Consider the following 25,800-nt stretch of genomic DNA (forward strand, 5'->3'; position numbering starts at 1 on the left):
GAGAGAGAGAGAAAAAAGAGGAAGGGAGAGAAACGGAGGGAGAGAGAAATAGAGCGAAAGGGAGAAAAAGAGAGAGAAAATTTTTTTGTCCAAACTTTTTTTAGCCCCCCCTCCCAATGTGCCCCATGGTTTTGTAAATGTAAAAAATGTGCCGCGGCTCAAAAAAGGTTGAAAATCATTGGCCTAATCTATGTTGGGTATCATGACTACAAGTCCTTTTCTCATGTTCCCACATGCTCAGCTATCTACCACACTTTGAAGTGTTTAATACAGAGATCTGTGTTGATCTGAATTTGATTATGTAATGTTAAATTCTGGATAACCAACTTAATATTTGAGTTTCTGAGTGGCAATTTATTTAATAATTTCTTTCTTTCAGGGTTAAACAAAGTAAATACATGTAGGTTTCTGTATATGCTATTTTTCAACCAAAGTGCTTATCATATTTTGTGCCTCATTTAAAAAAAAATCTTAAAAATCTTTTTAAAACTTTTAAAAATATTATTTTAATTTTTAAAAAAATAGGATATTGATTTGTAACATCATGCTTATTTTCACACTTGAACATATAGGCAGGAGCATGTAAATAATGCCCATTTGTGGCTTAGGCATTTTCATAATGCAGTCAAATACCTCCCTGGAGCTAAAATTTCATTGGAAATGAGATCAGTTAGAATCCCCATGAGATATTATTTTGTCTGAAGTGTAAAATGGAGCAAGAAGTAAAATTAGTCTTCCCCGTAGTTTAAAACCCTTGAGGATCAACTTTAAATTTGCACATGGTTGTTTGATGATTAATAGATGCTTGTAAATATTTCAGAAGAGGGTTTCAACTTACCACAAATGGCCAATGTCTTGGATAAAATTTTCCCTTAAGACCTGCTAACTCAGAAGACAGAATAACAGATTGCACAAATGGAGACCTCTTCCGTCTTTGATACTCCGAGACCGCCTGCTGCCGCACGAATCCCAGCGACCGGTTAGGTCCCACAGAGTGTCCCGTCAACTAAACAATGTCGGTTGGCGGGCTCCAGGGGAAGAGCCTTCTCTGTGGTGGCCCCAACCCTCTGGAACCAGCTCCCCCCAGAGATTAGAACTGCCCCTACTCTCCTTGCCTTTCGTAAGCTCCTTAAGACCCACCTTTGTCATCAGGCATGGGGGAACTGAGACACCTCCCCAGGGCATATGCAATTTATGAATGGTATGTCTGTATGTATGTTTGTTTAGAAAATGGGTTTTTAAAAATATTTTTAAAATGTAATTTAAATTTGTTTTAATTTGTTTCACTTTGTTGTGAGCCGCCCCGAGTCTGCGTAGAGGGGCAGCATACAAATCTAAATAATAAATAAATAAAATAATAAATAAATAAATAATACTGTATATGGGGCAGTTTGGCTCCTATCAGAGAGGTCAGGTCTAATTTTTCTTCCATAATTATCAGACTAGACAGATCAATGGTCAGTCTTCACATACAGCAAACTTCAATCAAGATAATGACGTTGTCCTTCTTGTTGATTGTTTTTGTGTAGCACTGCTTTAATTCGGTTTTTAATCACAACATCACATCTCTCCTCTTCATGGCTGTGTTAAGAAAATGTTTTCTTCCCTCCGAATTCAGAAAACTTCCCACATGGGAAATGTATGTGAGGAACTCTTCCGACATGTAATTTTGCAGCTTTCAGCCAGGATTTGGATTTATGAAAATGTTCTGTGTCAGCGAAATATTTGCAATGAGAACTAATAATCCAAAAGGTTTTGTTTCTGTTTTTCCTGATGTACAGTTTTGAAATTTTTTTAATATGTATAAGGCAAACATCTTATCTTTTATTATCCAGTTATGTGGAAGGGGTGTCAGCATTTTGAATAAGGAGCAAGCAATCCATGAATTTGTAAAAGAAGGTAGGTAAAGGGATGGGGCTCTACAATAAGAAACTTTTAATTAGAAAAGAAAAGAGAAGAAAAAAAAAAGTTCACCAAGATATCCTGCTGATCTTTAGCAGAAGGATATAACAAATGGCTCTGACAATATTTAGTCATAACAATTTTGGAATTGTACAATTAAACACATCTTAATAAAAGAAAGTAAGTAGATCCTCAGAAATTACACTGAGAATTAAATTCTTATACAAAAAGAAGTACAGGAGTCATAACAGAATGTAAAACACCTTTCAAAACTATTGTTATGCTCCAGTGGCATTAAATATGAGGGCCTCCATTTTATAGAATAATCATACAATAGAGTGGGGAGGGGCAGAAGTAGGTAGGTAAGTAGGTGTGGCCTAGAGATGGTTAGGTTTAGGTTAGGTTTATTGGATTTATATGCCGCCCCTCTCCGCAAACTTGGGGCGGCTCACAACAATAATAAAAAACAGTACAGTACACAATACCAAATCCAATGCCCACCCATCCAGTTCCAATTTAAATTAATAATCTCATAAAAAACAGTATATATAAAAAACAGGCACACAGTCAATCAATCAACAAAACAACGTGGGCAAGGGGGAGGTGTTTTAGTTCCCCCATGCCTGACGGCAAAGGTGGGTCTTAAGGAGTTTACGAAAGGCAGGGAGGGTGGGGGCAATCCTAATCTCAGGGGGGAGCTGGTTCCAGAGGGTCGGGGCCCCCACAGAGAAGGCTCTTCCCCTGGGTCCCGCCAGACGACATTGTTTAGTCGACGGGACCCGGAGAAGGCCAACTCTGTGGGACCTAACCGGTCGCTGGGATTCGTGCGGCAGGAGGCGGTCCCGAAGATATTCTGGTCCGGTGCCATGAAAGGCTTTATAGGTCATAACCAACACTTTGAATTGTGACCGGAAACTGATCGGCAGCCAATGCAGACTGCGGAGTGTTGGAGTGATATGGGCATACTTGGAGAAGCCCATAATTGCTCTCGCAGCTGTATTCTGCATGATCTGAAGTTTCCGAACACTTTTCAAAGGTAGCCCCATGTAGAGAGCGTTACATTAGTCGAGCCTTGAGGTGATGAGGGCATGAGTGACTGTGAGCAATGACTCCCGGTCCAAATAGGGCCGCAACTGGCGCACCAGGCGAACCTGGGCAAACGCCCCCCTCGCCACAGCTGAAAGGTGTTTTTCTAATGTGAGCTGTGGATCGAGGAGGACGCCCAAGTTGCGGACCCTCTCTGAGGGGGTCAATAATTCCCCCCCCAGGGTAATGGACAGACAGATAGAATTGTCCTTGGGAGGCAAAACCCACAGCCACTCCGTCTTGTCTGGGTTGAGTTTGAGTTTGTTGACACCCATCCAGGCCCCAACAGCCTCCAGGCACCGGCACATCACTTCCATGAAAATGCTCACTTCTCACTCTGAAGGTTGAGAGTTGAAATCTAGACAGTTTCTTTTTAATATGTTTGTGAGTGACATAGGGGAAGGTTTGGTAGGGAAGGTTTGCCTATTTGCCGATGACTCTAAAGTGTGCAATAGGGTTGATATTCCTGGAGGGGTCTGTAATATGGTAAATGATTTAGCTTTACTAGATAAATGGTCAAAGCAATAGAAACTGCAGTTTAATGTTTCCAAATGTAAAATAATGCATTGGGGAAAAGGAATCCTCAATCTGAGTATTGCATTGGCAGTTCTGTGTTAGAAAAAACTTCAGAAGAGAAGGATTTAGGGGTAGTGATTTCTGACAGTCTCAAAATGGGTGAGCAGTGTGGTTGGGCGGTAGGAAAAGCAAGTAGGATGCTTGGCTGCATAGCTAGCGGTATAACAAGCAGGAAGAGGGAGATTGTGATCCCCTTATGAGACCACATTTGTAATGCTGTGTTCAGTTCTGGGACCTCACCTACAAAAAGATATTGACAAAATTGAACGGGTCCAAAGACAGGCTACAAAAATGGTGGAAGGTCTTAAGCATAAAACGTATCAGGAAAGACTTAATGAACTCAATCTGTATAGTCTGGAGGACAGAAGGGAAAGGGGGGACATGATCGAAACATTTAAATATGTTAAAGGGTTGAATAAGGTTCAGGAGGGAAGTGTTTTTAATAGGAAAGTGAACACAAGAACAAGGGGACGTAATCTGAAGTTAGTTGGGGGAAAGATCAAAAGCAACGTGAGAAAATATTATTTCACTGAAAGAGTAGTAGATCCTTGGAACAAACTTCTAGCAGACGTGGTTGGTAAATCCACAGTAACTGAATTTAAACATGCCTGGGATAAACATATATCCATTGTAAGATAAAATACAAGAAATAGTATAAGGGCAGACTAGATGGACCATGAGGTCTTTTTCTGCCGTCAGTCTTCTATGTTTCTATGTTTCACTATGGGGTGCAAAGATGAAATATGTGTTGCAAAGTCTATGCAGATGTCCAGAACGACAACCAGTCAGTAAATGCTCAGCTCCATTCATTCACCCTGGCTCTACTCCAAATTACAGAATTAAGATGTCATAAAAAGATGTCATAAAATGAATATATTCTTCCATTATGATATTTAACAAAGAAAATGGTCTTTAAAACACAGAGTAAAGGCTTTCCTATTTGTAGGGGAGAATCTAAGTGTCCTTAGAATAAAAAGAAAGAGATTAATTTGAAGGGGGAAACTGCCCCTTTCATTTCATTACTTTCAGAGTAATGTTTGAATGGGTGAATAGAGTGAATGTTTGTTAACAATCTGATAGAAAACAATCATGGCCAGAAATCTACTCCATTTTCAGAAACTGAATTGTCACAGTTCTTTAAAGCATAATATGTGAAGCAAGATTAATGACTTTGTTTTGATAATTGTGATAACGTCATGCTAACATGTTGAAGGAAGTTATTAAATTCATTATTTTGTAATATTTTTCTACCTATACATTTACATGAAAAGCAGATTTAGAAAAAGGAAAAATCCTGCAAAAAATAGGAGATGGAACACATGTAAGGATGCGCAATCTTTTTCTGGCATGGAGGACACATTGATGTAATAAATAATTATGTATTTAAGAGATAAATTGAATTGTCATTGTACATTTTTTTTAAAAAAAAACTTTTCTTCTTCAGTATGAAATTAGTTGATTAGTTAGTTCATCAACTAGTATTTTACAGCCTCCACACAATTGTTTATTACATTTTTTTGATAGTTTGAAAGCAGACATCTGACAACCTCATGAAATATTGAAAACCCATTTCTCCAGAAATATTTCTTGAAGTCTTGAACATATTTTATATGTAATCTGGGGGGGGGGGATGCTTACCTTTAAGAGTTTACCTTCCTGTTTAATTACTCAAATCACTCAGGTATTTTGTAAAATGTCATTTCTGATGACAAATTTAAAGAGCTTCAAAATAGATGTTTGAAGGTTATAAGCTCTAGGAAGATATGAAACTGGAATAGATGGACCTTCTCAATATATAGTTGATAACCTTTGGGCAAAGCTTTCAAATTAAAACTTTCATTAAGCAAAATGACCTTGGTTTCTTTCAGTTTTTTTCTTCACATGTAAATTGGCCTAGTGAAAATTCACAGATATTTCTTTTTCACCAGGAAAAAAATAATAATGAATTCTAAAGGTACTCCTAACTTCAACTCAATCTTTTAATGGAGCAATTCTATTTCTAGGCAATACAATCTGGTGTCGATAACGTTAACAATGCCCATAATAGTTTTTTTTATCTTCTATCATCCTGAGAATAGCTAGCTTATCTTTCTAAAGAAAAATCTTTAGAGTCTTTCATATCTTATAATGGTCAAATTAGCTATTTCCATGGGAATCTCCAAATCTTTCTCATGTCTGCATCAATGTTTGTGTGTCTGTTTCTCTTGTTGTCTGCTTCTACCTCTCTTTTTCATACTCATATGAGAATATGAATGGTGGTCACAATTTTATAATTACAGTTCTAGTGCTCTTTGCAAAAGAATTTTCTACTGCAGGCATGTAATGACTGAATGGTACTTTCAAAAGTGCTGGATAGAAATAATGTGGACAAATGCTTCTGTAGAAGGCAAATACCTTATCTGTCTTGAGCTTTGGTTCTATTTGTTTGTTTGTTTGTTTGTTTGTTCATTCGTTCGTGCGTGCGTCCATTCATTCATTCATTCATTCATTCATTTTGTCCAATACACACAATCCTGGGTCTTGTAAGTTTAGAACTACGATGCCTTAAACATGATCTAAGTATTGCCCACAAGATCATATGCTGCAACATCCTGCCTGTCAACAACTGCTTCAACTTCAATCGCAACATCACAAGAGCACACAACAGATTCAAGCTTAATATTAACCACTTCAAACTTGACTATAAAAAATATGACTTCAGTAATAGAGTCGTCGAAGCATGGAACTCATTACCAGACTCTGTAATATCATCCCCTAACCCCCAACATTTTCCCCTTAGATTGTCCATGGTTGACCTCTCCAGATTCCTAAGAGGTCAGTAAGGGGCATGTATAAGTGCACTAATGTGCCTTCCGACCCCTGTCCTATTGTCTCTCCTATATCTCCTATATCTTTTCCCTATCTCATATATATCTCATATATCTTTTCTATACCTATATCTTTTCTTCTATTCTCTCATTGATATATTTTATTCCTATACTCTCTCCTTTTTCTTTCTCTAATATATTTTACTTGAAGGTATCCACTATTATCTTCATTGTGTATTATTGTGTATTGGACAAAATAGATAGATAGATAGATAGATAGATAGATAGATAGATAGATAGATAGATAGATAGATAGATAGATAGATAGAACCAAAGCTCAGGACAGATAATATATTTGGCTTCTACAGAGGCATTTGTCCACATAATTTATATCCATAACTTTTGAAAGTACCATTCATTCATTACACCCTGTCCACAGTGCATGAGTGTGTATGGGGGGCCCTCATGCCCCTGCCCCATGCATGAGTGTGCAGCTCCTCCGCAGATGCCCGCCCCACTGCACATACACAGCAGAGAGCCAAAGACCAGCTGGCCAGTGGGATGCATGCACGGATGTGCAGTGCAGCTGAACTGTGGCGACTGCTCATGTGGACATAAAGAGGGCACCATAGGGAGCAGTGACCAGAAAGAAAGGGAACATCTGTGGCAGATGATTTCCAGTCTCTACCTTCAGAGTCCTCAGTTGCAACCAGATGAGGGTTGTTGCTACTGATGCTACCAGTGTGCTGAGCATGCAGCTTTGGGTCTCTTGCACATGCAGGCGTGACCCATAGAGATTTTGCTTCCGCGCATGCACAGGAAGCAAAATCTTGTGAGGGGCCAGGCGAGATAGATATTGGCTGTTTTTTTGCTTCCACGCATGCGCAGAAGCAAAAAAATAACCAAAATCGCACACATGCACCTCCTCGTGAAATTTTGCTTCCTGCTCATGCACAAAGCAAAATCTCACTGGGACACTCATGAGACCCAAAGCTGTGCAGGCAGCTTAATTTTTACTACCGGTGCAGTGTCCTCATCCATGCCAGTAGAAACCCAATACTGGTCGCAACTAGTGATGGGCGAACCCAACGGTGTTTGGGTTCGGCAAGTTCGGACGAACTTTAGGCAAAATTCGGCCGAACCCGAACCGAACCCTAACCCGAATGGGGAATCCCACCAAGAGATTCCAGGGGTGGAGCTTTGACGTCATGTATAACGGCAGGTTGCTAAGGACACCAAGGTGACCACTTCCTGGATTCCATGGAATCCAGGAAGTGAACACCTTGGTGTCCTTAGCAACCTGCCGGTGACATCAAAGCTCTGCCCCCAGAATCTCTTCATGGGAGGGATTCCCCAGCTCCTTCAAAGGGAGGTCTTCACATAAAAATAAACATTGTTATTTTTACAAAAAAGGACACCGCAGTGACACTGCAAGCACAGGGCGGTCCTTTCACATAAAAATAAACATGTTTATTTTTACGTGAAAGGGCTGCCCTTTGCTTGCAGCGCCGCTGCGGCGGTGACCTTTTTCGTAAAAATAACAATGTTTCTTTTTATGTGAAGACCTCCCTTTGAAGGAGCTGGGGAATCCCTCCCATGAAGAGATTACAGGGGCGGACCTTTGATGTCACCGGCAGGTTGCTAAGGACGCCAAGGTGTTAACTTCCTGGATTCCATGGAATCCAGGAAGTGATCACCTTGGCGTCCTTAGCAGCCTGCCGGTGACGTCAAAGCTCCGAATGCCGAACGCAACCCCGAACTTTGCCCGAAGTTTCAAAAAAAATTGTGTTCGTGTTTGGCATACTGAACACCGCAAAATTCAGTACGCACCTGAATTGTGCGAGTTCGGTTCGCCCGTCACTAGTCGCAACCAAACTATATCAGGAAAAGTGAAAAAACTCTATTGTAATAAAGAGTTATGTGCTTCAATGAGAGGGCAATATCAGTAGCCTGTGAACTTTGAAAATAATTAACATGGTTAGAGGGAGGCAAGATTTATCCCTCTTAACAAATTTGCAAGTTTTACTTTATGAAAACCCATCCCACTTTGTCTTCTTAGAATTTTAGAATTTCAATCCATAGATCACGCAGAAGTTGCTCATTCTAGAAGTTGAAATCCCAATATAGCTATAGAAACCCGTGTCATAGATTTTCATTAAGGAAAAAAAGGGTGGGGGCAGAACAAAAATAAATCCTTGCATCTATTTTTCCTCAAATTTATTATTTATTATTTATTATTTTGATTTCTAGGCTGCCCTCCTCTGTAAACTCAGGGCAGCTTACAAAATAAGAACAAACACAAAGTCGAACATGTTGCTCTAGAGACTGTAATCACTCTTGTTTTGTAAAATGTGAACTTCATTTTTCGGACATATGATGAAACCATGAACATTGCTTTGAAGCAATATAAGGCTTCAAAGAATCAAAGATTCTAGTTCCGGTTGCCATGATACAAAAAAGAAACCAGGGCCCAAGAAAGAGTGTAGAGAACAGCAACAAAATTTGGAAGGGATTCCCAGGCTAAACTCTATGAAGAATGGCTAAGAGAAAGAGGTTATGTGTAGGCTAATGAAGAAAAAGCTTGAGGGAGACCTCATAGCCATCTTCCAGTACTTGAAGAACCGTCACAGTGAAGAGATGGTTAATATTTTCCATAACTCTTGAGGGCAGGACCAGATATGGGTGGAGGTCCATCAGAGGAAGATGTAGCCTGGAACCAAGGAGAGCCTTCCTGAGAGTGAGATATTTAATCGACGCAAAAGACTGCCTTCTGGAGTTGTGGGTGGAGGTTTTTAAGAAAAAAAATATTGGACAGCCTTGTTTATGGGATGGAATAAGAAGCCCTGCCTTGGGAAGAGGATTGGATTAGAAAGTCTCCAAGATTCCTTTTAGCCCTATGATTTTATGATTCTATGATCATCTTCAAATAATGTTTCTGGGGCCAATGTTAAAATTTAAAATGGTGGTAGAATTTGTCTGTTTTTTCAAGTGTTGTAGAAGGAAAATCAGTTTAAACGAAAAGGGAAAAGAGATACCAAGTTGTATATGGCCTATATTGCTGTGCTTCATATCTCTATGTCTTTTCCTTACATCTTGCTTGCATGTGAGTGAGACTAAAACAAATGGGTTACTGTATTCTTCCCTGTGTGAAGAGTCCTGGTGACCCTTTAAAGGCTGGTTTTTGCAATACACTAACTCAGGGTGTCAAGCTAAAAGCCTGAAGGTAGATCTGGCCTGCGGGATACGTAGATCTGGCCTGCAGGGCAGTGGTGGGTTGCTCCTAGTTCAACCCATTTCTCTGAACTGGTAATGGTGGTGGTGCGAGGCTCCGCCCACCCACCCAGACACATCTGCACATGTGCAGAGGCATTACATGTGGCGAACACACACATACACAAACCCATCCTACTAGTCCCAATCTGCAGTGAAAATGGAGCTTGGGAGGTCTACATGCAGCCCTCCAAAGCTCTGTTTTTACTGGCAGTGGGTTGCAGGAAGCTGTCATAGCCAAAAACGAAGCCCAGGAGCTCATTTTCACTGGCAGAGTGCTTCGCCCCTGATATGAGTGACATTGAGCTGGCCACACCCACCCAGGTCCCCCTCAGTGAAATTGAATTTGACATCCATGCACTAACTGGTTGGTAATGAATAGGTGAGCCATTGTAGTAAGGTCCTCTTTACCCAAGTGAGGCCGCAACTGTCAGACCAACCAAAGGTGACAAAGACTGCCACCCATCCCTTCTTCTAATATATTGATCCATCAAGAGTCAGTTCCTTCAGGAACAATGCAAGTCATAGACAAAACAGAAGGCACTGAGGACCCTAACTGTGCAAACGTTAACTCCATCTTTGAGCTTTTTCTCTTCCATCCAGACCAGGATAAACAAATGTGTCAGGCTGCAATATAGAATTATTATGATCCAGATCTATATCTGATCTATACCAGACGAGGTTTCAAAGTCACATATTAATGCAGCAAGACAGAAATAGATATTTCTGGTCTGTCTATAAAATACATCATTTGCATATAGTAAGATGTTACACTCTGCCTCTTTTGATATAATTCTATACTTCCAGTATATTCCAGAATTCGATAATTTCATGTAATTTTATTTCTACCTTTGCTGGAATTTTCATCCTGCACTTGTTTGCAATTATCTGTTCACGCACAGTTTTTTCTTCTGACAGTTGCAAGCATTAAAGGGAAGCACATATTATCTCTTTTCCCAGGTTCTCTGTCATTACAATCCATTTATATATCTTTAATGGGCAATGCATACTGCTCTATATCAGTTGACCTAAGCCAAACATATGACATATGAACAAAGATTCAGAGCAAAGACGTGAGTAATTATCTTATAAAAGAAGTTTATCATGTAGCAAATAATTGGGTGACCTGGTTGGCCTGAGAAGCACATAGATCTAATAAAAATATACATAGTAAATAAAATAAAATAAATGAGAGCAAGGTTAAAAAAACCTGGGCCCCAAATATCACCATGGACCAACACAATCAAATACACACTCTGCAGTCTGCATTGGTTACCGATCAATTTCCGGTCACAATTCAAAGTGTTGGTTATGACCTATAAAGCCCTTCATGGCATCGGACCAGAATATCTCCAGGACCGCCTTCTGCCGCATGAATCCCAGCGACCGGTTAGGTCCCACAGAGTTGGCCTTCTCTGGGTCCCATTGACTAAACAATGTCATTTGGCGGGCCCCAGGGGAAGAGCCTTCTCTGTGGCAGCCCCGACTTTCTGGAACCAGCTCCTCCCGGAGATTAGAACTGCCCCCACCCTCCTTGCCTTTTGTAAAATTCTTAAGACCCATCTCTGCGGCAAGGCATGGGGGAACTGAGACATCTCCCCCGGGCCTATACAGTTTATACATGGAATGTTTGTGTGTATCTTTGCTTTTAATAATGAGGTTTTTAGTGTTTTTTTTAATTATTAGATTTGTTCTTACATTGTCTTTGTTATTGTTGTGAGCCACCCCGAGTCTAGGGAGAGGGGCGGCATACAAATCTAATAAATAATAATAATAAATAAATAAAAATAAAGTTTGATTTGACATATTGAAGTAATAGACAGTAATTCAAATGAATCAGGAGTGAAATGCTACCCGTTCGGCAGCGTGCTTTGGTTACAACTGTCTGGATGCTGCCTTTTTTTTTTTTTAACCCTCTGCATATGTGTAAAGCCTTCTGTGCATGGGCAGAGAGTGAAGAAGTGTACTTGATGTGGGAGGGGGCGCGCTCAAAGAGCACACTTCCAAACCAGTAAGGTAGGTAAGTAGATTTCACTGCTGAAATGAACCATAATTAGAACTCATTAATATATTTTATTCTGTTAGGATGTGTGCAAGCATGTGCAAACATTTTGCACATTGGCACTCAGTTTGGCACTGTGAGATAGTAGTTCTTGCTTTTCCAGGATATTGGATAAGGTTTCAAGGCTTACATTCAGCTTGGAACAAGCATAATGAACTGGAGGATGTCTGGGAAGATATTTCTACCATATGGAGCTATTTAGTCAGAAAGTCATGTGTTTTTGCAGCCTGGATATATGTGTCCACCAAATATTTCTTATTTCCATGCCACAGATCTTGGTGGCTTTATTGGTTGATTTTTTAAAAATATATTTTTTATTGTTTTTTTCTTTAAACATCATAACATTTTTCACAAATCCATATCTAAATTTTGTTGTGGTTAGTTCTGGCCCAGCTCCTGCCCCAAGGACTGTGGGTGTGGGGGAGACATCCACATGCTGCAGGCCTGTTTTCCCCCCGGTGGAATCTGCTGATGAAGGCTCCTCTGACCAAGAAGACATGAGTGACAGGGTGGAGGAGAGTGTGGCAGACAGCTCAGAAGGAGATCAATTATCTAGCTCTTCCTTGGATTCAGAACAAGAGTTAATGATACAGCCACGCATGCGGAGAGCGATTCATAGGCAACAACAACTGAGAGATTATTATCAAAGAAAATGAGGCCACCTGTGGTTGGGTGGGGCTGTGGCAATTAGTGAAGCTGCTATAAATAGCAGCCTGTGGGTTTGGCCATTGTGGAGGATTATCTGATCATTGTGTTTCGTGACTGCTTTACTGACTTCGACTTTTTGTGTGCTGATTTTTTCCCTGCTTTGAAACTAAACCAGAGCAAAGCGTGTTTCACTTTGTGAAAGAAGAAGGACTGTGAATTACCTCACAGCTGCAAGCTAAGTATCACAGAGCTGATAAGGGACTTGTACAAATTACCAGTTTGTTTGGAGACCATTGCTCTTTGCTATAAAAAAAGAGGGCTTAGTTTAAGTGAATTTTCATTATAAAGAACATTGTTTTGAATTTTCAAACGGGTGTGTGTCTGAAATTTGTACCTGTGAATTTTTGGGAGGAGTCTACCAGAGAGCCCGACAGAACAAATGTTTACAATATATCATATCTTTCCATTGTCCCAATTCTTAGTCTTTTCCACTGTCACACTGTTTTTCTTTTCTTTTCTTTTTTACATACACACCAAAACTAGATACTAAATTCCATATATTCAATTGCTATTCTTTGATTGTTTGAGGGCCTAATCATATCATTACTCTATAAATTACCTTCTGTCTATGGAATGGGAAGAGACAGTTTGTTCTACTTTATTTCAGGAAGAGGAAATATTTTGGGGAAGTGATAGGACAGCAGCATAACCGGCAATTTAGAGGATAGATTGTAACACTGCTAGCATGTTGTTCCATGTTTCATTGCCAAATGCTGTTGATTATATGCCAATTATTAATAATCAAATTTGTCCAAATGTAATTGCTATTTCATTCCTTAATACTGAATAACCCACATCTATATGGAACTTTAGTATATCTGTGATATATGTATTTATATACTTGCAAATACTGAATATATACAGCATATATGATTTAGACAGCATCTCATTTTTTTTCTAGCAAATTTATAGTTACAGGAAAGGAAGAAAGCAAATCTTCACAATTCACAAAAATCCATCTGCTTCTTTATGGTACATTGGGGAAAAAAAGAGTATGGCTTTCTCTCTCTTTTTTTTTTCTGAATGTTTTCTAAAGGAAACTCATTTGCTGATTTTGAATTATTTGAATATCCTGTAAACCTAATGGTTTTATAGTATACTTCATATCCAGTTAAAATATAGTTCCAATCAATTTGTGGGGAGGGCTACATGTCATTCTGATTTATTTATTTTTATTTTTATTTATAGTTTGTTTATCTATCTATCTATCTATCTATCTATCTATCTATCTATCTATCTATCTATCTATCTATCTATCTATCTATTACATTTGTATGCTGCCCCTCTCCGCAGACTCGAGGCGGCTGTGTTTGAAGTTTGTGTTGGAAGGGACCCTGTGGGTCTTCTAGTCCAACCTCCTGCTGGTGCAGTAATCCCTATACCATCTCAGACATGTGGAAGTCCAGTCTCCCCTTGAAGGTCTCCAGTGTTGGAGCATTCAGGACCTCCACAGGAAGGCCATTCCACCGGTTGATTGCTCTCATCAACAGAAAGCTCTTCCTTATTTCTAGGTCGAATCTCTCCGTGGTCAGCTTTTTATTTATTTATATTTATTTATTTTGTCCAATGCACAATGAAGGATATAGAGGATATAATAGAGAAGAAATACAAGATATAGGAGAGACTATAGGACAGGGGATGGAAGGCACTCTAGTGCGCTTATGTACACCCCTTACTGACCTCTTAGGAATCTGGAGAGGTCAACCGTGGATAGTCTAAGGGTTATTAGCTTCCATCCATTGCTCCTTGTCTGGCCCTCTGGTGCTTTGGAAAATAGTGTGAGCCCCTCATCACTGTGAAAGCCCTTCAAATATTTGAAGACTGCTATCAGGTCCCCCCCTGGACCTCTTATTCACTAGACTACCCATGCCCAGTTCCTGCAACTATTCCTCATATGATTTGGTTTCTAGTCCCTTTATCATTCTAGTTGCCCTCTTCTGTACTTTTTCCAAAGTTTCAGAGTTTTGTAGGGTGAAGTCCAAAATTGAATGCAGTACTCTAGCTGAGGTCTAATAAGAGCATTATAAAGTGGTATTAGTACCTCTAGAGTTTTAGATTGTATCCCTCTGTTGATGCAGCTTTCCTTATACCCATCAAGTTCCTGGATGAGATGACATGTTGTTACATAAATTATACATTTTAGGATAAACAGAGCAGACAATAGTAAACATCCTTTTAAAATAACCTATTATACTCCAAGTATAGGTAAAGGTAAAGGAGTGGATTTCACTCCATAGTCATTGCCAAATATAGGGGGCAGTGTTTATTTCCTCCAAGGCCAATGCACCAGCACTATCCAAAGACATTTTCATGGTCATGTGTCCAGCAAGATGTCATAGAGCACTGTTACCTTCCCACTGAAGTGGAACCTATTTATCTCTTCCCATTTGCATATTTTCAAACTGCTATGGAGAGGATGAAAACTTACCCCATCATGTAGCATCTGGGTCTCGAACCTGGGCTGCTAACTTTCCAGCTGACAAGCAGAGCACCTTAACCACTGAGCCACCGTGCCACTGTAATACACTCCAAGTATGTTGGACTATAATTGTCACATCCCAAAAAGAAATTGCCAGATATCATTCCTATTTGGAGAAATAACTCTTTCTTAGTGTATTATTATACTGTTTGTTTTGTAAGAATGGAATAAAAGTCATTGGGATAAAAAAGGAAGAGATTACAGGACTGAACTTCTCTCTTCTCTCCCATACTATTCATTTTTAATCTACGCCGGATACTGTAGTCCTTTGTGAAAAACAAATCCTGAATAGTGAATGATATCTTCCTCATAAAATTATCTAGTCAGTGTTTTGCTGATATATGCCAGGGCTTGAATTATAGGAAGAATGGAAATGTTCTTCACAAAAATTCTAACTTTATTTTCTTATTTTTCCTCCTCATCAATATTTAGCTAAAATGTCTGCACCTTCCAGCTTTCAAAAAAGTCCAGGTCTTCTCTAAAATTCATAAAATCTAACACTGTAGTTAGCAATCTAAAATTCTCATTAATCATCGAATTCCACCATGTTTGACCACAAAATTTAGAGTTTATCTTAACCAGCAACCAATTAGATGTTCCTTGCCAGATTTTCTTGACACTAATATGGATTTATATGTGGTCCTAATCACAGATGTACAATAAATTCAAATGATTTTTATTTCTTTATTTTCACTTATTGGGACAAATTTAAGCACTTTGAATTTAGAACTGTCAATGAGGTAAATTGTCCAAGTGCCTTTGTATTATGACAAATCAGAGACTGATTAATTTTCTATAGCCTTATGGAAGCAATCAGAGATCAAGAATACTTTATTGATTTAAATATGTTTATTTAAACGTGTTAAAGGGTTAATTAAGGTCCAGGAGGGAAGTGTTTTTAATAGGAAAGTGAATACAAGAACAAGGGGTTAGTTGGGGGGAAGATCAAAAGCAATTTGAGAAAATATTATTTTACTGAAAGAGTAGTAGATCCTTGGAACAAATTTCCAGCAGACGTGGTTGGTAAATCCACAGTAACTGAATTTAAACAGGCCTAGGATAAACATAGATCCATCCTAAGATAAAATACAGAAAATAGTATAAGGGCAGACTAGATGGATCATGAGGTCTTTTTCTGCTGTCAGTCTTCTATGTTTCTATTGTTAAAAGCAATGCAAAGGAATTTTATTGGGATGAAATGCTACCAGTTCATCCTGGTTCGAGTAAACCAGTAGTGTCGGCTGCTGGTAGTTTAGAGAACCAGTAGCACCGGCAACGTGAGGTTCTACCCATCTACCCAGATACTGCCATTTTCTTTTTTTAACCTTCTGCGCATGCACAAAGTTTTTTGCCCATGTGCAGAGGGTGAAAAGGCACACATGACAGTAGTGTTTGCACAAATTGCGCGCTTCCGAACCAGTAGGGAAGGTAAGTGCATTTCACCACCTGAATTCTACACTGAATTGTACTAGAATGAATCTGAGATTTTTATCTTCCTAACAAACTAAAGTTATGTTCCCCAGATCCTTGATATAGATTTACTTGGATGTTCCAGAAAACGATGCTGCAAAGATCAAATCATAATTTGATACTAAGGGCATAACATTGCTACTAGGTTGACTCCTGAACACATGCCAACAACATGGAAGTAAGTTGCATTCTACACAGCCTTAAAAAGAAGAAAAAAGAAAATACATCCCACTCTGGTCTAGAAGATGTGGATTTTTCTAGCAATATCTCACTGAAGTTATAACTAGGTTCAATCCCACTTAGTCTGAGACTGAGTAGGATGTATAGTCTCCTGACAGATTGGATTTACACTACATTTTACCTGGATATGTTAATTATTAAATCTGAATTAAACGTTGCCAAAGAAGGGGAAAAAAAACATGCTACAAAGTATGTAGTAAAATGAATTGGTTTCATAACAGTCCATCATCACTAACTGTTGCTGTCTCTGTTGGGTAGCAAAGTAACCAGCTGGCAAAGAATTTGTGTTTAAATTGTTAAGGAAATTAACATCATTTTCTTTTCAAATATTATAATTGACAAGAAAAGAATCTCCCTTGTCTCTAAGCTCTTAAACACAGAATTGCTTCAGCCTTTTTAAACTCTCTCTTGCAAACTATTGAAATATGAATGCTATTCATTGAGCCTAAAAAAAGAGAGAAAATCTGCAAGGTTTGTCCCTGTGCCTGAGTGGGTATGTTAAAATCTGTTTTTAAAAAAGTTTTAGAAGAATTAATGCAACTCAATATATTTTGGAAGCATGCCATGGAAGATGAGATTTTGGTTTATACAGGATTACCAGATTTTACAAAAGGCTGAATTGTGCTTTTTCAAACTCAGTGACTTGAATTGCAAGGATAAAAGGATTAGAATAAATGGAAAACATGAACTTTGGAAACTCATTTTCAGGCCAACCTGCTGTAAATGCTAACTCCAAATAGTTCTTCTTTTCTCTCAAGAGGAAACAAATTTGTTTGAACACATGCTAAGTCTGATATATTTAGGGATTTTGTTTCAAGGCATTCCATCATGACTGTTCATACTCCAGGATACTTTTTGATGTTCATTTCACCATGGCTATATCCCTAGATTTGATTAATTTGATTAATTTCATATTTGGATTGAAAGAAAAAATGAGAACCACTAGATAATAGCACAGAACCGTAGAAATTTCTACTGGCTGCCATTTACTGCACATCATAAATTACTGACATTTTTACCATAAATTAAACATTGTCTTTATTGAGTTTTCATCGATGAAGATCTCCTATATCTGTGTATGTTTTTGCATAGGTAAAAAATTCTAGGTTAAATTTATATTTAGTAAATATTTTTTTTTAATTAAAAACTTTTTTGTGGTTTTATTTTTTGTAGCTTTATTTAAAAATAAAATGATTGGGTATCCCTTTTATAAGAAAGATGGGAGCCATGCAGAGGTAAAATGCTACCATATCGGACTGGTTGCCTGAACTGATACATCACCTAAAACAAGATCTAAGTATTGTCCACAAGATCATATGCTGCAATGTTCTTCCTGTCAATGACTCCTTCAGCTTCAACCGCAACGACACAAGAGCATGCAACAGATTCAAACTTAATATTAACCGCTCCAAACTTGACTGTAAAAAATATGACTTCAGCAACCGAGTTGTCAAAGTGTGGAACTCCTTACCTGATTCAGTAGTGTCAACCCCTAACCCCCAACATTTTTCCCTTAGATTATCCACGATTGACCTCTCCAGGTTCCTTAGAGGTCAGTAAGGGGCGTGCATAAGTGCACCAGTGTGCCTTCCGTCCCCTGTCCAATTGTCTCTCCTTATCTCATTTATCTTTTCTTCCTTTCAAATATGTTCACCTATACTTTTATATCTTTTCTTCTATTCTTTTCTTTGTTTATATTATTACATATCTATTCTCTTCAATGTGTATTATGTATTGGACAAAATAAATAAATAAAAAATAAAATAAATAATAAAGAATGCTTCCGGTTCAGGCAAACCAGTATATCCAACAATCAGCTGTGTGATGATCAGCTGTGCCGTGCAATCTAGATTAGCCAAAGGGCAGGATTTCTTGCTTTCTTAGCTAATCTAAATTGCACAACACAGCTGATCCCCCCTCGCTGTTCTATTTACCATACCTTTGCAGACTCCAGTAGCTTCAAAATGTTCCTTGTTCAACGTTATCCGGCAAAGTGTGCGCGAAGCGAACCAATAGCAGACTTCAGATGATTTCATCACTGGAGCCAGGTTATCTTAAGTACAAAGAGTACATAAAGCTCAGCAATCATCTAAAGTAAAGTCTTTCAAATGTTACAGAAGAGGACAAAGAAATAGGAGCCTATCTATTGACAATGTCAATGTTGACACTGATTGGGCAGAATTGTGTTCACGCAGCTCCATTAGAACAAATAGAATAGGAATCGGCAGCTCACAAAACATGGCATGCACACATTAGATATTATATATCGGCGAGGAGCAATTGTCAGTTGAACAAGGGCATCTGTTCATAAACTCACACTTCTTTCTTTGAGGATTGAATCTGTTAGCTCTGTAGGAATTCGCCTTATTTAAATTTTATGGGCAGAAAAAAATGCTTTCCGTTTTTCTCTGCTTTCTCTTACATACATGGAACAAAATGAGGAAAGCAGGAGGTGATTATGTCTGTTTAGGAAATGGCATATAGAATAGTATAATAGAGTCAGAAGGGACCTTGGAGGTCTTCTAGCCCAACCCTCTGCTTAGCCAGGAATCCCTATGCCACTTAGGGCAAATGGTTATTTTTATTTATTTATTTATTTATTTGTTTGTTTGTTTGTTTGTTTGTTTGTTTGTTTGTTTGTTTGTTTGTTTGTTTTGTCCAATACGATACTCATAGTAAAATATATCTAAGAAAGAATAAAAGAGAAGTTATAGGAATAGAACATATCAATGAAAGAATAGAAGAAGAGATATAGGAATAGAAGAAAGGTATAGGAGATATAGGAGAGCAATAGGACAGGGGACGGAAGGCACTCTAGTGCACTTGTACTCACCCCTTACTGACCTCTTAGGAATCTGGATAGGTCAACCGTAAATAATCTAAGGATAATGTGTGTTGGGGGTTTGGGGATGACACTATGGAGTCCGGTAATGAGTTCCATGCTTCGACAACTCTGTTACTGAAGTCATATTTTTTACAGTCAAGTTTGGAGCGGTTAATAATAAGTTTAAATCTGTTGTGTGCTCTTTGTGTTGTTGTGGTTGAAGTTGAAGTAGTCGCCGACAGGCAGGACATTGCAGCATATGATCTTGTGGGCAATACTTAGATCTTGTTTAAGGCGTCTTAGTTCTAAACTTTCTAGGCCCAGGATTAGGATTGAAAGTCTAGTCTCATAGGGTATTCTATTTTGAGTGGAGGAGTGAAGGGCTCTTCTGGTGAAGTATCTTTGGACATTTTCAAGGGTGTTAATGTCTGAGATGCGACATGGGTTCCGAACAGATGAGCTGTATTCGAGGATGGGTCTGGCAAAGGTTTTGTAAGCTCTGGTAAGTAGTGTGAGATTGCCAGAGCAGAAGCTACGTAGGATTAGGTTTACAACTCTTGAAGCCTTATTGGCTATATTGTTGCAGTGGGCTTTGGCACTTAAATCTTTTGTTATTAGTATACCAAGGTCTTTAACCTAAAAAACTTCCAGTGTGGAAGCATTTACAACTTCTGGGTGGAAGTTGTTCCACTGATTAATTGTTCTAACTGACAGGAAATTTCTCCTTAGTTCTAGGTTGTTTCTCTCCTTAATAAGTTTCCACTCATTGCTTCTTGTTCTACCTCCAGGTGCTTTGGAGAAGAGCTTGACTCCCTATGCTTTGTGGCAGCCCTTGAGATATTGGAATACAGCTATCATGTCTCCTCTAGACCTTCTTTTCATCAAACTAGATGTAACCAATTCTTGTAACCGTTCTTTATATGTTTTAGCCTCCAGTCCCCTAATCATCTTTGTTGCTCTTTTCTACACTCTTTCTAGAGTCTCAACATCTTTTTTACATCATGGCGACCAAAACTGGACATTGTGGTGACCAAAACTCTGTATTATGTGAGGGGAAAGAGAAAGATAAGTTAGCTTTGGGTTGTTTTGCCTCAGGAATAGTCCTTTACATCTTACAAACAGTGAAAAGGCTCACAGCATCTTAAATATAAGTAAAGAAGGTGGTTGTAAGACTCTTTGGAGCTTTTAGTGCAATAAGGATTGGACACATGATACCACTTTCATTCCCCAGCTTCTCCAAAGTATTCATTCCTGTGACCTTGGAACACTGGTAAATATCCACATGGCCTCTCTGTTTTTCCAGTTGAACAACTACAGAGGGATTCAGGAAGTGATAGAAATCCTTTTATCCCATATAAAGAAAGGGGAAAATGAATTGAGAGTGTACCACCTTGTTATTCAATATGGGCTGCATGCTTTCCTTGGAAGATTCTCTGAGTCTTCGGATTATTATTATTTTTCTGTTTTTCTCTGCTTTCTCTTACATACATGGAACAAAATGAGGAAATAATAATAATAATAATAATAATAATAATAATAATAATAATAATAATAATAATAATAGTTGTTGTTATTATTATTATTATTATTATTATTATTATTATTATTATTATTATTAATTCATATTGAAGGCAGAAAACTCTGCAGCCAAAGCAGTAAGTTGCAATTCAGAATATCCAAATATATATAATTACACATTTCTGTCCAAAATGCCATAAACAAATATCCTAAAATTCACCTTTTGTACTTTTATCTCCCATTTGTTTGTTTTATTCAACTTTTATGCCACCCAATCCTGAAGAACTCAGGGCAGCTTGCAACAATATAAAAATGTACAAGTACAATAAAAAGAAGTCAAATATAAATATTTAAACCTATAAACCCCAGTTAAAAACCCACAACTCAAACAATCCAATCAAAACATATGCATACCATTCAGTACAATTCGGCCATGACAGATGTCAAATTTATGGCTCCTTGACCTTGCTGGCAAAGCCAAGTCTTTGCACCCTTTCCCTTTCGGAAGGTCAGTAGGGTGAGAGCAGTATGGACATCAGGGGGGAGTTGGTTCCATAGAGTCGGGGCAGCCACAGAGGAGGCCCTCCCCTACAGCCCTGCCAAACTGCATTGCTTAACTGATGGGACTTGTAAGAGGCAAACCCTATGTGATCTTATTAGTCTTTGGAAGGTATGCGGAAGGAGAGTAGTATTTCATACTACTACCCTCCCTCTATCCCCTCTCTTCCTTCTGTCTTCTTGCTCCTTCTCTCCCTCTTTTCTACTTCCCTCCCCCCTTTCTTTCCTCCTTTCTACTTCCTACCTCTTTTTTCTTTATTTTAATTGTTTCTTATCTTTAAACATCATGTCATTTTTGCACAGATCTACATCCATATTTCGTGCATTGTTATTTACATTTCTATTCGCAATACATCATATCTTTTCCTTGTTCCAATTCTTAGTGTTTTCCTCCCTCTTATCCTTTCCTGAGTACCACGCTCCCTCTCTCCAGGATCCCTATTTGTATGTGTACCTGTGCATCAGTGAGCGAATGACCCATTTATGCCCAGTAGCTGGAAGGCAGAGTGAGGCAGAAGTTCTCTGCACATTGTTTAAATTAAAAAGGAAAATCATGCCAGACATATTTTATTTTGTTCTTTGTTTAAACAGGATTATGAAAATGATTAGAAAGTAGTAGAAGGACTGAGGTTGGGGTTGTCTGTGAAATCTCTTAAATGGTTTAAAATTATATTGAACATTTCTATCAGTCAGGGAGAGAGAGAAGCAGTGATGGGCTCCTACGGGAACGGTCAGGAACGCAGAATTTGGAGCTCCACCCCAGAGCACCCAATTTGCACTGAAGGATGTTGAAACAAAATGCATAAGCCACGCCCACAGTGTGGTAGTAAAATTTTTGGTAGCCCATTACTGGAGAGAAGCATCATTCAGCGCATTGGCTGAATATGACCTCATTCATTCATTCATTCATTTATTGGATTTGTATGCCGCCCCTCTCCGGAGACTCGGAGCGGCTAACAGCAACAATAAAACAGTGTACAATAGTAATCTAATACTAAAAATGATTAAAAACCCATTAATATAAAAACCAGACATACATACATACATACCATGCATAGAATTGTAAAGGCCTAGGAGGAAAGAGGATCTCAATTCCCCCATGCCTGATGGCAGAGGTGGGTTTTAAGTAGCTTACGAAAGGCAAGGAGGGTGGGGGCAATTCTAATCTCTGGGGGGAGTTGGTTCCAGAGGGCCGGGGCCGCCACAGAGAAGGGTCCCGCCAAGCGACATTGTTTAGTTGACGGGACCCGGAGAAGATCCACTCTGTGGGACCTAACTGGTCGCTGGGATTCATGCAGCAGAAGGCGGTCCCTGAGATAATCTGGTCCGGTGCCATGAAGGGCTTTATAGGTCATAACCAACACTTTGAATTGTGACCGGAAACTGATCGGCAACCAATGCAGACTGCGGAGTGTTGGTGTAAAATGGGCATATTTGGGGAAACCCATGATTGCTCTCACAGCTGCATTCTGCATGATGTGAAGTTTCCGAACACTTTTCAAAGGTAGCCCCATGTAGAGAGCATTACAGTAGTCGAACCTCGAGGTGATGAGGGCATGAGTGACTGTGAGCAGTGACTCCCGGTCCAAGTAGGGTCGCAACTGGTGCACAAGGCGAACCTGGGCGAATGCCCCCCTCGCCACAGCTGAAACATGTTTCTCTAATGAGAGCTGTGGATCGAGGAGGACGCCCAAGTTGCAAACCCTCTCTGAGGGGCCAGTGATTCTCCCCCCAGGGTAATGAACATAATTTGGTGACAAAGTGGCTGAATTTCAGCATTGCTGTTTCCATTTGTTTGTTTTAATGGAGCAATGCATGCAATTTCTTTCTGACATCCCTTTTCATGGATGCCACTCCTTTTTCAAAACAAAACCCAAACCCACTGTTCTGTCGAGCTCTCTGGCAGAATCCTCCCGAAAAGTCAGATACAAATTTCACACACACACACACGTTTGAAAATTCAAAACAATGTTCTTTATAACGAAAATTCATTTAAACTAAGCCCTCTTTTGGTATAGCAAAGAGCACTCATCTCCAAACAAACTGGTAATTTGTACAAGTCCCTTATCAGTTCTGAGATACTTAGCTTGCAGCTGTGAGGCAATTCACAGTCTTTCTTCTTTCACAAAGTGAAACACACTTTGCTCTGGTTTAGTTTCAAAGTGGGGAAAAAGCAACGCAGCAAGGTCGAAGTCAGCAAAGCAGTCACGAAACACAATGATCAGATAATCCTCCACAATGGCCAAACCCATAGGCTGCTATTTATAGCAGCCTCACTAATTACCACAGCCCCACCCAACCACAGGTGGCCTCATTTTCTTTGATAATAATCTCTCAGTTGTTGCTGCCTATGCATCGCTCTCTGCATGCGTGGCTGTATCATTAACGCTTGTTCTGAATCCAAGGAGGAGCTAGATAATTGATCTCCTTCTGAGCTGTCTGCCACACTCTCCTCCTCCCTGTCACTCATGTCTTCTTGGTCAGAGGAGCCTTCATCAGCAGATTCCACCGGGGGCAAAACAGGCCTGCAGCATGTGGATGTCTCCCCCACACCCACAGTCCTTGGAGCAGGAGCTGGGCCAGAGCTAACCACAACACCCATCAAAAATATAGACTGAAAAATACCATCAGAATCAAATATTGCAATAGGTTAAAAAAAAAACCTTAAACAGGCTTCACTACAGTACACCACCAAACTTATTTTCTCCTGAATTTATATAAGTTATATAGATATATCAAGAGGGTTTACCATTCCCACCACTACCAATGCGCTGTATGCACAGCTCTGCAGCACCGCAGTGCATCCATGCAAGATTTTGCTTCTGCACATGTGCAGGAAGAAAAATATCACGAGGGGACGTTCATGTGTGAGAGATTTCGCACATGCACAGAAACAAAAAAATAATTGAAATCTCACATGTGGGCACATCACCTCACAAGAGTTTGCTTCCTGCGCATGGGCAGAAGCAAAATTTCACAAGGGGACATGCACACATGCAGAAGAGAAATGCAGAGATGCAGAACTGCACATGCAACTCAATTTTCGCTACTGGTGCAATGGCACCAACTATACCGGTAGGAACCCGCTTTTGGAATATATGCTAAAAGATACATTAATTAAATCAGTGTTTTTCAAACAGTGTGCCATGGCACACTAGTGATATGGTCAGGTGTGCCATGAAGAAGGAAGCTCGGGTTCCAGTCTCACAACTTTTTGCTGAGAGCGAGAGAGAGAGAGAAAGAAAGAATGCAAGAGAGAGAGAAAGTGAAAGAAACAAAAAAAGAGAGCAAGAGAGAGAGAGAGAGAGCAAGAGAGAGAAAGAAAAGGAGATGAAGGGAGAAAGGAAGAAATGAGCAAAAAGGAAAAAAGAAATGAGAAAATGATTGGGGCAGAGAATGAGAGGAAAGGTAGAGAAACAAAAGAGAGAGAGAAGTGACAATTGATTTAAAGCATATGATAAAAAGCACCCAAAGAATAAGAACCACCCCCACCCCTCATCTGTTTTTGGAAATGGTTCAAGAGTGTGTATACACACACACACACACACAAGGGGGGGGAGACAGGGGTGGAAAAAGAGAGGAGAGTGTCTTAGAGTGTAGTTTTATATCATTTTGGTTGGTGGTGTGCCCCAGGATTTTGTAAATGTAAAAAATGTGCGGTGGCTCAAAAAAGGTTGAAAATCATTGAATTAAATGATATGTCACTGCTCCATTTAATTCATAAAGGCAAAGGGAATTTGCCATGTCACTTCAGTCTGATTGCTTTATGATGATATATAAGTAGAAGAAAAAGTAACCATGTATATATTTCTCTAATTTGCAAGATAAGACCCAGTTTAATATAGCAGTTAAGGCAACAGCCTAGAAATCGGGAAACTGCGATTTCTAGTCATATTTTCAGCGAGAATCCAGGAAGAAGACAATACCAACCCAGTTTTTAAAATCTTGTCAAGAAAACCTCAGGGAATAGTCCAAGCAGTCCCCAGAAGCCTATACTGGTTTAAAACACAACAACAACAGCAACAATAACAACAAAAAAGGATACCAATGGTGAAACTCCATCTTGCAAAATGCAAGTACTGTATTTTAAAACCAAGCTGAAATTAAATCAGAATATTTCCTCTGTGCTTTTCTCTCAGTGTGGAAATGTTCATGTGTGGAGATGTGACCAATTGTGACTATCAATTTTTGAGAAGTTTTGACAATGAAACATAGAAACATAGAAACATAGAAGACTGATGGCAGAAAAAGTCCTCATGGTCCATCTAGTCTGCCCTTATACTATTTCCTGTATTTTATC

Source organism: Erythrolamprus reginae, chromosome 4 (genome assembly GCF_031021105.1).
Source record: "Erythrolamprus reginae isolate rEryReg1 chromosome 4, rEryReg1.hap1, whole genome shotgun sequence".
Taxonomy (NCBI): Eukaryota; Metazoa; Chordata; class Lepidosauria; order Squamata; family Dipsadidae; genus Erythrolamprus; species Erythrolamprus reginae.